Source organism: Anabrus simplex, chromosome 1 (assembly GCF_040414725.1).
Source record: "Anabrus simplex isolate iqAnaSimp1 chromosome 1, ASM4041472v1, whole genome shotgun sequence".
Lineage (NCBI taxonomy): Eukaryota > Metazoa > Arthropoda > Insecta > Orthoptera > Tettigoniidae > Anabrus > Anabrus simplex.
In genome coordinates this window covers 1486083116-1486097007 of record NC_090265.1, presented here as the reverse complement: position 1 = coordinate 1486097007, position 13892 = coordinate 1486083116, and the positions used below count along the sequence as shown (strand labels likewise).

The 13892-nt window shown below is 42.6% G+C and overlaps 1 protein-coding gene across 1 annotated transcript in view; it reads left to right on the top strand.

Annotated features, from left to right (window-relative positions):
* Positions 1 to 13892, top strand: part of LOC136861271 (semaphorin-2A) — a 798296-nt gene that overhangs the window by 607103 nt on the left and 177301 nt on the right. The window lies entirely within an intron of this gene.

Here is a 13892-nt window from a genome sequence, read left to right as displayed (position 1 = left end):
TTGTTTCTATTAGGCAATATAATGTGTCCATTGTCAACCTTTGAATAAAATTGCACATCAAACTGTGTTATTTCGTCACTATAATCCAGAGGTTAGAATATTAGCCTCACTTCCAGTAGTCCTACCTCCTATTCCCGATTCCACTGAGAAGGATTTACTTCGTGGCATGATGACGGGACAGGATATAGTCAGCTACTAACAGGAGAAGTGGGTACGAACATTATAATCGACCATTCCAAAAGTGTATGTTCAAAATTTCTCCCGTCACCTCAGTGCCAATGCCCAGATGGTACGTAATATGGGACATAATAAATACACTAGTCACTTGGTGCTATTGAATAAGACCTCACACAGAGAGGCATCCTTGGAATTTAAACTTGGAAATGGTATTAGTCCGGATTGCTCGTTTTACCGCTAGCAGTTTTACGTTGACTCCCACTTATGCAATGATCTGAAACAACAGATCGTGGACAGTTGAGTCATATGCCTTTCTTAAGTCTACAATTGTACTTACGTATGTTCGGTCTCTCAATATATTTTTATGTACCAGCCTTGGAAGGGACCAGTGAGTCACACGACCAGGGAGCTCCCAGCTCGCCTGGATGGCGTGACCGGCCTTTCCGTGTATAGTTCCGTCTCCAGCAACTTCGCGAATATTCGGTGCACATCACCCGAGCTATAAAAATGAGGCAAGCCGTGAACAGTGAGTCAGTTTTGGACTCAGAGTTGGAGTTGAATTTGGGGTTCGGTGGTTGGGCTGAGGGTGGCAGTGAGTGTTGTCTGTCACTAGTGTCCCACCGGACTCTGAACGAGGAGTGGTCGTTCTTGTGTTGGAGTGTCCAGTGATTTGCTGGACTGGGACGGCTCTTCGCTGTTGTCGATGTCTCACTGGAGTCAGAATATCGTTGAGTACGGAACGCTAGTTGCTTTACGTCGCACCGACACAGATAGGTCTTATGGCGACAATGGGACAGGGAAGGGCTAGGAGTGGAAAGGAAGCGGCCGTGGCCTTAATTAAGATACAGCCCCAGCATTTGCCTGGTGTGAAAATGGGAAACCACGGAGAACCATCTTCAGGGCTGCCGACAGTGGGGTTCGAACCTACTATCTCCCGAATACTGGATAATGGCCGCACTTAAGCGACTGCAGCTATCGAGCTCGGTGGTACGGAACGAAACACTGTGTACTGCCTTAGAGTGCTATGTATGTGTGTGTATGTGTGTGTGTGTGTGTGTGTGCTGAGGACCGCCAGTCAGTGATTGGAGCAGCTATCATGAGTGTAATTGGAACAGTGTTAATGATCGTTGTTGTGAGGTGTATAGTCCTGCTGGTTAACACTGTTGAACTGTTGCTGTATAGTTGTCAGTGTTTAGTTGTTCACTGTGTTACACTGTGTGAATTACTGGAATTTCGCTGGAGTCGAACCAAGGAACAGTCATCGTGTGTTTTGTGGCGAGCAACTCTGTGTTCAAACCTAGCTTTCTGCACGTACCTGCGGAGTGGGATGACTGGACATGTGAGCGCAAGTGAAAGGCCTGTCAAGCAGGATTATAGCCTCTTTCAGGTAAAGCTGGAGTTCTGCTGTGAGAGGCTTGTACATGGCAGCAAGTAGTAGTGTGGTCATTCATGGCTGAATAAAATTGTGTGCGTACATACGTGTGTGTGTGCATTTATTGGGTCATCCTGAAATAAATTAGAGTGATAAAAGATTGCGGATCTGCTTTCCTGCTGATCGGTCTTTCGGAAAACCTAGTTGGTATTCTCAAAGCGAGCATGCAACTTGTTCTTCTACTCGTTCTAGGATGGTTAACGATGGAATCTTGCATGCTACTATGAGTAATGAGATACCACGACCGGGCGAGCTGCCGATGCGGTTAGGGGCGCGCAGCTATGGGCTTGCACCCGGGAGATAGTGGGTTCGAACCCCACTGTCGGCAGCCCTGAAGATGGTTTTCCGTGGTTTCCCATTTTCACACGAGGCAAATGATGGGCCCGTACCTTAATTAAAGCCACAGACGCTTCCTTCCCACTCCTAGACTTTTCCTACCCCATCGTCGCCATAAGAGCTATATGTATCGGTGTGACGTAAAGCAATTTGCCAAAAAAAAAAAAAATTAAATTTTATGTAAATGAGGGATTAAAGCTTCCCTTCAGTCCTCCTTCTCCCATATATCAATGATTGTCTTATGCATGTCGTCTATTGCTCTTTCTGGGGGCGTATTTCCATAGATCTGCTATCATGGAATCTTCACCAGAAGCCTTGTTGTTTTTCAGTCTCCCTGTGTGGCGTTTGATCTCATCGCGATCCGGGGGAGAAGACGGTAGTTTTAGCATGTTGATTTGTAGGTTCTGATGGGGTTAACTGATGTTCACAATTTAGAAGTTTTTTCAAAGTATTCAGCAAGGGCCTCACAGTTTTCTTCGTTTGATGTTGCCAAAGCCCAATCTTTCCTTTGAAAGGCTAGTACCCCTCTATCTTCTTTTTTTTTTAACTCTCGTAATATTCTCGGGACTCAGTTCGCTGGAAGTCTTGTTCTATTTTGTTCACTTGTTCGTTTTCATACTTGCGTTTCTCACTTGAATTATATTTGAAGCAATTGATCATTCCAAATACAACTAGGACTGTTAGTACTGCAAGGCCTTGGTTGATATTTGAGGCATCTGTTTTACGGCTGACAACTCTTTCCTGTATCCAGGCTTGGGACCGGCAACAGGAACTATATGAGCTACTCAACCCACCCAGTAGTTAATGCGGTTATTATTATTATTATTATTATTATTATTATTATTATTATTATTATTATTATTATTATTATTATTATTATTATTATTATTATTATCTTTTGACAGTGCAAAACCAAAACTACTTCCACGTAGTTGTTAAACGTGATTTAGTGTAAGAGAACGCTGTGTACTTGATGTGTCTGATAAGCGGTTTCAGAGTGTTGCTTGTATTGCTATGCGTCTTGGCGAATATTTCAAGTACCGTCCAGGAATGTGCAAGGAGTAGATGTGAGAAACCACACAAATCGTCGAGAGGAAGACTGTAACCCAGTTCTGTTCTCAGTTACGTCTTGTGAGACTAAGCAAACCATTGTTATATTTCAACCCAAACCAGTAAAATCCTCACATTGTTTCATACTTTCCATATCTATGGAATAGGGACACGTTTGTAAGCAATAAATAGCATACAAAAAATACACTTATTTGTTTTTGTTTTTCTATGGTGACTCTTTGCAGCGTCGTGTTTCAACCGAATGCGCTATGCGAGTGGAGACGTGAGTGGCGGAAGGGGCGCGATCTTCAGCACATTAGTCCGTTTCCGCCGGCTGTCATTTCCGGCAAGTGCTTCATCATGTTTGACAGGCGTGGCAGTAATATAGTGCGGTCTGATTAATGTGTCTAGCCCCCGCGCGCCAGAGTCGCATCCCTCAATTGTGCAGATCGTCCGTTAGCCCAAATGGCTCACACTCAGATCTCACACCCAAGAATGTGATCGTCCATGGCGATTCGTGAAATCCATAAGCACCTAGCGGCTACTTAATTGTGTGTAGTCATATGCACAGTTCAGATATCTCCTTATTCACTGCAAACACATTTACGCTTACCGTATATTGGTGGTGGTTATTGGTTTTAAAGGGTAAAAAGCAAAGCAAAAGTCAAGTCATCTTCGTACAGGCCATGAAGGCCCTTGGAGGGGTGGAAGGTAAAGGCATCCACTATTCGCAACCTCGGCACTCTTGATGGGGTAGATTGGTTAGCTTTAAGCCCGGCCGCCTTTGCCCCCAGGAATTAACCTGGTACTCATTTTTGGTGTAGGCTGAGTGAACCTCAGAGCCATATGCACCTGCGGGAGTGGAAATCTCAGTTCTTAAATTTTACGACTTCCTGACGGGGATTCGAACCTACGTCCTTCCGGGCGAACCGGGTACGCCTGTACCGCCTCGACCAGGCAGCCCCTTTTTAAGGTGTAAATCAACGAAATTATTTGTCCTTCTAACTGTAAATGAGGGAAGGAAAGGAAATGATTCATGCTTAAAGGAATGAGAATGTTGAGTGAAGAATGTAAAAGGCTTAAGGGAACTTGAGAGACAAGTGACTTCAAAATAGACTTTTCAGCAAGGCGACCGCGGTGCGAATCGCTGTAGTTTGGATTCCACGTAAAATGATCACAAAACCAACCGTCACGTAAAGCTATAAACTTACTTCAGAAAGCGGCATATGAAGTAGGAAACTTTAAACTTGTTTTAAGCTCTTCTAGTTAAAAATGACTGTGAAAATGAAATACCTTTTAAGATATTCACGAGATAGCATTGGTAGTGAAAATTTATTAGACGTTCCCTTTCTTTATACTCCTCGGAATTGGTGGACTGACAAATTGTACGACATCCGTCTTTAGAGTGGATTTTCTTCGTTATACTTCAACGGAAGATGTGTCTTCTCACTCCTGTTAATATTCTCATTTACTTTATATTTCGAGGTAATCTGAGAGCTTGTCTTCTTCGAAATGGCAATAAAATAAGGACTACGTACACCGACTCGCGGTCTATGGTTATGGTGAAATTAAATGGCGTATGGCTTTTTTAGTGCCGGGAGTGTCTGAGGACATGTTCGGCTCGCCAGGTGCAGGTCTTTTGATTTGACGGCCGTAGACGACCTGAGCGTCTTGATGAGGACGAAATGATGATGAAGACACATTACATCCGGCCCCCGTGCCAGCGAAATTAAACAATGATGGTTAAAACTCCCTACGCTGCCGGGAATCGAACCCGGGACCCCTGTGACCAAAGGCCAGGACTATGGTTATGGTTATAATGGGTTATAACAATTACTTAGGCTGAGGTTAAAGGTTAATGAGTAAAGATTAAGGTTCTGAACCGAACTCGTTAAATTGACAAACTACCAAAAAGGTAGTAGTTCTGTTGAACTGGAAAGGATTTATTACATTTCATAGGGTTGCCAGGTAAGAATACGATACGGGATATGACTTAGCTACTCTTCCTCACTGTCACGTTTATTCTCTGTTGTGCCCACTTTCAAAACAAGCTTCCTCTGTCTGGTGTTGATATTGATTTGTGCCGCACCGAGCTCGATAGCTGCAGTCGCTTAAGTGCGGCCAGTATCCAGTATTCGGGAGATAGTAGGTTCGAACCCCACTGTCGGCAGCCCTGAAAATGGTTTTCCGTGGCTTCCCATTTTCACACCAGGCAAATGCTAGGGTTGTACGTTAATTAAGACCACGGCCGATTCCTTCCCACTCCTAGCCCTTTCCCGTCCCGTCGTCACCACAAGACCTATCTGTGCCAGTGCGACATAAACCAACTAGCAAAAAAAAAGGATTTGTGCAGCGCTACTTTTGTGTAGAACCGTTGAAAAGTGCTCAATCATCAATCAGTCAACACTGGTCTGCACTGAAGACTGTCGACCGGGTAGCTGATTCCCTATCAAATGTTACCTAGTCTTCTCTTAAATGATTTCAGAAGTCCGTATTCCTCTGCCGGGTTTTAACCTGCTATCTTGAGATTCGGAGGTCAACACACTACCACTGATCTACATACGGAGCTATGTTCAGGTCTGAAAGAGTCAAAGAATTTGCAAACGCTCCGTTTTTACGAGGTGGGTGAATGTATCAAAAATGAACCGACATGAAAAAAGCTCGTGTTCTACTTTAATTTAGCTCGGAAGGAGGTGTACACGCCTGTTAGTTAAAACAAAGACATTATTTCCTCGCTAGGTTTACAGACCAAACACATCAACTGACCGGACGTGGAGATTTAATGTACTCAGGTTACTGATATGGAGGTTATGTCCACAAAGTTCCACTCGACATGTTTGCTCCTCCAGCTATCTGGTTTCGGCTGTTCATCTACAAACAGTGCGAGGGAAACTGGACACAACCCTCACCGCTACGGGCACATTATCACAATGGATCTAATAAAAGAATTCCGTAGTCTCTTTTAATAGCATTGGAACCTGAGTATGTTTGGCAGTAAAAGTCACTTTCTGTGTGTATGTATTGTCCTTCCAATCGTAAAGAGTTGTATGTTCTTGCTTTTATTTTTATAATAAAAAAACACTATTTTAAATTTACAAAGTTGTATGAAAGTGGCATTATCTGAAAACTACTCTTTGACACATTATCTTTCACAATCGATTTTACTAAGGGATAGCATTATTATACAACTAGCAAATGTACCCGTGCTTCGCTACGATATTCTACACTGTATACGGATATCGAAGTAAATATTGTGCGTGCAGTAAATGAGATTGTTTTAAAATTGCATGTCTCTTAGCGTTATCCGGGAAATAGCATGGGGAGGTCCCCATACGTTGTTTCCAATGTAAAGTGTGGGTAGCGGAGTTGTGATGATAACAGCAGGCTCACTTGTCTACTGCCATTCACAATCGAGTTGGCAAGTTTACATTATAATTGCAGGCCCCATTGCCTACTGCGCGTTCACAATCGATTTGGGGAGTTTTAGTTATAATGGCAGGCCTCCTTCCAACTTTCAGACAGATTAAAGTTGAGGAGTTTTTATTTACGTAGCAGGCAACTTCCCTACTACCAGTCAAAATTGAGTTGTGCAGTTATCATTACAATGACAGGCCCTTTTTCCTGCTGCCAGCCAGCTTACTGCCAGTCACACAGAATTAGTGAGTTTACATGAAAATTGCAGGCCACTATGCCTAATGCCAGTCACATTTTAGATTGGACCATTTGGTTATAATGGCGGGCACCCTGGCCTAGAGCCAAACACAATAGGCACGATTTCAAACAATGGATCTGTGGGAAAAATCTTAGGTACTCAGTGGTCATCTAGCTTTACTATGGAAATTGAATAGGCATCCATCGTCCATATTTTGTAGGTGATGATGATAATAATAATAATAATAATAATAATAATAATAATAATAATAATAATTGTTACGGAGATACCCGTGGAACAGCAGAGGCGAAAGAAGGTGCGGGCTGGATTGGGTCTATTTACAAAGCCGAGATATGAATTACAATTTCATTAAAGGTTATATTTTCGAAAATAGCAAAACATAACAATTTGCACGTAGAATTTGAAAATTTAACAAGTAACAACAAGTCAACAAGTAACCGACACTCGGGTACAAGACCAGGAAAAGCCAAGATTTAGATACAATATAACAAGCTGGGCTTCAAGCCCCAAGTTTTACATTTCCTGAGCTCTCAGCTCACAAACACATATTACCAAAGGGCAGAAATCCCCAAATTACATGGAGCACTTGCTCCCACCTAGCAATGTCAAGCCTCCTAGAGGCACATTTCCAATACATAAAAGAGCTGACCCGCTCTCAGTTTTCCAAGCCTATTAAAGGCATAGCATACCTTACACTCACTTGCCATCAAGGCACAAATTACACCACTGAAACGGGGGTATCTTGTACCCAATCTACTGGGCCTTAGCAGAAAAGGATAGGTTAAGTAAATGGCCCAAAATACAAAGTGAATGGAGGCGTATACTTGCACTCCTGAATAAAAGTTCTTAAAACCTAAGAGGCACTCGGCCGATGAAACAGGGGCTATTCCCAAACTATGGAGGTGACTCGTATACAGAACAAATTTAACACATTAAGGAAGAGTAGAAAAACGCTTACGAAAACGTAGTTACCTCAAATCCAAAATGAAGGGGAGCTCGAGAGCGTAAAGCACTCTCTATCCCCGATTTACAGTAAAAGATATATGAAGTTTTTACAGAATTCTACATGTCTAAGAGATAGGTTACATGGTAAAGGTTTCGGACCTTCCCCGTGGGTTAAACTGCTGAGCTAGCAAGAAATAAAGATGTTAAGCGGCCATTACCTTACTGAAGACTGCTGTCTGAAGAAAGAGGCGCTTCCCGCCTCCTGCTACACGTCCAGACACTAAGTTAACTGTTGATGATGTGGCCGAGAGACAAGAAAATCAGCAGTTTTTATACCCTCGAGGAAAATTCGAGACCTTTCATTAACAAAACAGACACACCCACAGGCTTTTATTGGCTAGCTAAAAGTTACACATCAAAATTGAAGAAGAAAGACACGATTGGTCAAAAATTAATTACATAAATAATTGATTGGCTAACTTCAAAACTGGCGGAAAGAAAAGGTCAATATTGCCAACCCACAAATAAAAGAACGAAATTTAGTAATATGAAAACTTATGAATACAAAATTTCTTCAAAAAAAGTTCCTTCACTTCGCACCAGGGTGCATGATCATGGTTTTGTGTAGAGACATCTATAAGAGAATGTCCACACTTCTTGATCAATGGAAAACAAAACAAGTTGAAATCCACACAGTATTGACAACTTCGTAATCACAAAATTTATGCTGAACAGCGGCCTTGTGGAGGGATGGGAAAATTGGAAGGGATAGGCAAGGAAGAGGGAAGGAAGCAGCCGTGGCCTTAAGTTAGGTACCATCCCGGCATTCGCCTGGAGGAGAAGTGGAAAACCACGGAAAACCACTTCCAGGATGGCTGTGAGGGGAATCGAACCAACCTCTACTCAGTTGACCTCCTGAGGCTGAGTGGACCCCGTTCCAGCCCTCGTACCACTTTTCAAATTTCGTGGCAGAGCCGGGAATCGAACCCGGACCTCCGGGGGTGGCAGCTAATCACACTAACCACTACACCACGGAGGCGGCATGTCAATAATTATACTAGTCTTAATTATCGACACAATGGAAATAAAATACGTAGTAACTGACATCATTATGAAGACATTTTCTGAGCTTTTTTAAAAATCAACCATGTGAAAGAAAAAAAAATCCAAGAATATAGCACGTCTGTGTGGAATGTACTCCACTTTAACATTCACACAGAGCGAGTTGGCTGTACGGTTTGGTTCAAGTATCTGTGAGTTTGCATCCGGGAGATGACGGTTTGAACTCCAGTGTAGCTAGTTTAACATATACAACAAACCATCTTCTATAAAAGGACGGTCGTTCTAACCGTTGTCCTTATCAATGCCACTAAATTCTATGACGTCCTGATATACGCCTATCTGTCCCTGCACAGAAAGCCAGTATAGAAATCGCAATTTTAAATTTTGAAGATCAAGTGAATATTGGAATTCTTGCTGTGACATGAACGTCTTTCATGACTTACATCTCCTCACTTACCCTCCAGTTACAGGAACAACAACAACCGACAGCCCCATGTGATAGATGAGCTAGGTTCCGTGCCGGAATGCTAAGGCTATTGTAAGCTCCCCATAACTGCTCTTCGACCTGCAGTGTAGGCTCACAACGTGACTCCGTTGTCAGGGGTCGGTGCTTCATTCTTCTTCTTCAAGTCTCGAATGTGCGGATTTCTAAATTTATTTGTGGCTCCGTTTAGGGGCATGGAACATTCTATTCTAAAACATTACCATCATTCACGTTAGTGGAAACATTATCGATGTTGGTATTTATTATGATGTTATTTATTCGTATTTATATATTGTATGCTGTATACATAACGAAAGTTTATTTATTACAACCGTTCCCGTAGCATATTTTATTGAGGAGCTTGCCTCCTATGTTCAAAATTGTCATCATCTGTTTACCCTCCAGGTTCGGTTTTTCCCTCGGACTTAGCGAGGGATCCCACCTCTACCGCCCCAAGGGCAGTGTCCTGGAGCTTCAGACTCTTGGTCGGGGGATACAGCTGGGGAGTATGACCAGTACCTCGCCCAGGCGGCCTCACCTGCTATGCTGAACAGGGGCCTTGTGGAGGGATGGGGAGATTGGAAGGGATAGGCAAGGAAGAGGGAAGAAAGCGGCCGTGGCCTTAAGTTAGGTACCATCCCGGCATTCGCCTGGAGGAGAAGTGGGAAACCACGGAAAACCACTTCCAGGATGGCTGAGGTGGGAATCGAACCCACCTCTACTCAGTTGACCTCCCGAGGCTGAGTAGACCCCGTTCCAGCCCTCGTACCACTTTTCAAATTTCGTGGCAGAGCCGGGAATCGAACCCGGGCCTCCGGGGGTGGCAGATAATCACGCTAACCACTACACCACAGAGGCGGACTATGTTCAAAATTGCAGGTTCCAATACCGGTGCAGTTATTGCCATTGATGAGTGTTTAGATACGACAGATCAGTAAGTAGATATACGGACATGTTAGAGAATCCTTCTTATATTATTATTATTTTAATGTTTGCGTTCTCTAACAACCCTTTTTATTAAGGGGGTTATTCTGCCCGAAGGCAGGTCCGAACCTCCGCAGAGGTGTTCCTGAGCCGGAGTTTACGTGCGGTAGGGTGGCCAGTTCCTTTCCGCTCCTCCATTCCCTTACCCCCCACCAACAGCGCGTGGCAACCCATCCAACTCCTGACCACGCCCAATGTTGCTTAACTTCAGAGATCTCACGGGATCTGGTGTTTCAACACGGCTACGGCCGTTGGCACCCTTTTTATATAAATACCGAAATCTTTTCAACCCTAATATGTTCAGCATTGTTACTAAAAATGGGGGCCGCCCCCTTCCATTTTGGGTTTCCAGCAACAATAGAAGGTTTAAGATGAAAAAACTGCTTTGTTTTAATAACCTGACAAAAATATTATTATTACTATTATTATTATTATTATTATTATTATTATTATTATTATTATTATTATTATACTTGTTTCTGTCAATTCAGGACTACTATTAGCCTATATAGTTTCCTTCACCTTCTCGTGTGCTTTTCACTTTCTGTTTTCTTTTGCCAGTACTTCTTAACTCTCTGGTTCACTCTTGCTCCTTCTTCCGAGAATATCTTACTTTTTTCTCTTTGATTTCTCTTCGGATGTTGATGATGATGATGATTACTATTTATTCGCTACTGTTATCTAAGGACCACATTTACACAATCCACCAGATCTGCTATCTCTTATATTTATCCCCTTTTATTTGCACTCCTTCTCCTTTGCCGTTCCTTAACTGACGTGATGCTTGGCTTGAATTCTCCGGCGCATCCTTCATTAGCGCAATTTTCTTATTAAAGGTTATAGATCTCCCTCCTGGATCCCCAGTTCTCCCAAGTACATATGAACCTCCTTAAGCCATAACGGTTGTGCCTTACATTTTTCTTCTAGACAAAGTATCCTGTGTGCTAGTCTCTTTGGATTCACCCTCTTAATGTACCCATGAAATGATAGTCTTCCTTTCCTCATCATCATCATCATCATCATCATCATCATCATCTGTTTACCCTCCAGGTTCGGTTTTTCCCTCGGACTTAGTGAGGGATCCCACCTCTACCGCCTCAAGGGCAGTGTCCTGGAGCTTCAGGCTCTTGGTCGGGGATACAACTGGGGGAGAATGACCAGTACCTCGCCCAGGCGGCCTCACCTGCTATGCTGAACAGGGGCCTTGTGGAGGGATGGGAAGATTGGAAGGGATAGGCAAGGAAGAGGGAAGGAAGCGGCCGTGGCCTTAAGTTAGGTACCATCCCGGCATTCGCCTGGAGGAGAAGTGGGAAACCACGGAAAACCACTTCCAGGATGGCTGAGGTGGGAATCGAACCCACCTCTACTCAGTTGACCTCCCGAGCCTGAGTGGACCCCGCCTTTCCTCATAGTAGTTGTTATCTTCTCAATTTTCTTCAAAAAAATTCCTCGATTCGGTCTCAACCGGAAGATGGGTTGTGAACTAGTGACTTATTTAGACGTAAGTTTTTCCTAAGGAATCCCCTTTCCCTTTTTTCATTGGCTGGGTCCGTTACTCTCCCCATGGTTTCCGCCGCACAGACACTTGGATATGGACTTGGATTTATAAGTTCCATGACATAATCAGAAAGCCATTTCCATTTTTAACACTCTTCTATTTATACAGTAGTTTCTTTTTTACATCCGATCAGGGTGACAATTTCTCCTTCGTACTAGAATTATTTATTTATTTATTTATTTATTTTTATTTACTTATTTATTTATTTATTTATTTATTTATTTATTTATAATGTATTAAACCGCTACATTATCTTGACTGACTCGGCCGTAGGGTGGAGTTAGATAATTTACTCTATATGTTTAAAAGGATATTTTTTGACTATACTTCAGAGTTTTGCCTCATCCTTCGCTTTTACCTCGGATTATATATAGCCTACAAAAGTCGAAGATTGTTTGAATTCAATGTTTTTATTGTGTTTTTGTTAGTTTGTTTTTACTAAAAAGCGGCTCAACATAGCCTAATTTCCCTAGACCGGATATTTGAATTCAGGGATAGCCATGTGGTCCACTAGGCTATTCTTTGGTTCTAAAGCAGAACCAGATATCAGCCTGCAAAAGTTGGCGAGCTCGCTGGAATTCATATTTCCTCAGTATATATGCTGAATGTATTGAAATGTTTATCTTGATAACAGCGATTCTACGGTCACCACAATCATACTGTTTGTCGCAATATCTACCATACTGGCATTAAAAGAGAAAATTCGACTTTTTGACATATCAGGTTCTGGTATATTTTGCTGAGTCAGCACCCGAGGTCATTGACCCCGGCCAAGGTCATTGACCCTATGACGTCATGACCACGTGCTATTGTTTGAAAACATGTCCCGTGCTTTCGACAGCTGTCACCTTGAGAGACCATAACCTCACTTTTTTGGATAAGAGAACGCCGCTAACCTCACTGCTGCCATTCGACTTTTTGACATATCAGGTTTTGGTTTATTACCACAGATATTATTTTGTGTATTCTTCAGTAACGTAGCGATAAAACGGACAATATCTAATTTCTGCGTATCGAAACACTACAGTATGTGTAATAAAACTTGAAATATAATTCCTGATATTTTATTTTTCGTGAGTTTTACACGAGTAGGCTAATAATTACGATGATATTCGTGATTATTATTATCAGAAACTTTCAAATATCTCCGGAAATATTCGTTCTGTGGTGGTGGTGGCGCTGATTATTGTTTTAAAAGGAAGTACAACTAGGCAACCATCCTCTTAATTCTGTGTATCTAATTCTATAAAATCCTATTTCCAATCTTTTATATCTGATAAATGTGTACTCTCCTAGCTATAATAATGAATTTTGATGAGGTTGCTAACGAGGGGAACTGTCCGAGTGTAACGACCCTATTTCCCAGAAACTACGCTCGGTGAGAGAGTGGTGGAAACAAGCAAACACATGTTTCGGCTTTTCCGTAGACACTCGACCGTTTCAGGGTATATGACGGTCGAAGTTTCCGACGTTCTTTACGTGGCTTTGAGAGCGTAGCAAGCTCAACTGACTCGGTGGCGCAGCGTCTACCGCCGTGGAATCACACTTTCGCGCCCCGTGTTCAAATCCCAGTGAATTGTGTGTTTTTTTGTTTGTTCTTGTTTCATTTATCTGCTTGTGTCCATTAACGATTACTACACGAATGTTTCTTATCAAGTTAATGTATGCAAGAGCGTTATGTTGATTGTAAAATTACAACTGGGTTTCACAATAATTTTTAAGAATACTATAATATTTTGTAAGTTATTCTTATAGTAACACTTAATGGAGACACGGTTCACGCTTGGATGATACCTATCATGCTGTGAGCTTGCATCCGGGAGATAGTAGGTTCGAATCCCACTATCGGCAGCCCTGAAAATGGTTTCCCGTGGTTTCCCATTTTCACACCAGGCAAATGCTGGGGCTGTACCTTAATTAAGGCCACGGCCGCTTCCTTCCAACTCCTAGGCCTTTCCTATCCCATCGTAGCCATAAGACCTATCTGTGTCGGTGCGACGTAAAGCCCCTAGCAAAGAAAAGATACCTATCATAGAAACGTACAAAATATAGAAATTTATCGCATCACGAGTATCGTGCGAGGCAGATTTGCCACATGATATTTCTGTGTGGGAATGTCACTCGCGAAATAAACGTCGTTAACATTAGTGAAGTCCGCCTCTGTGGTGTAGTGGTTAGCGTGATTAGCTGC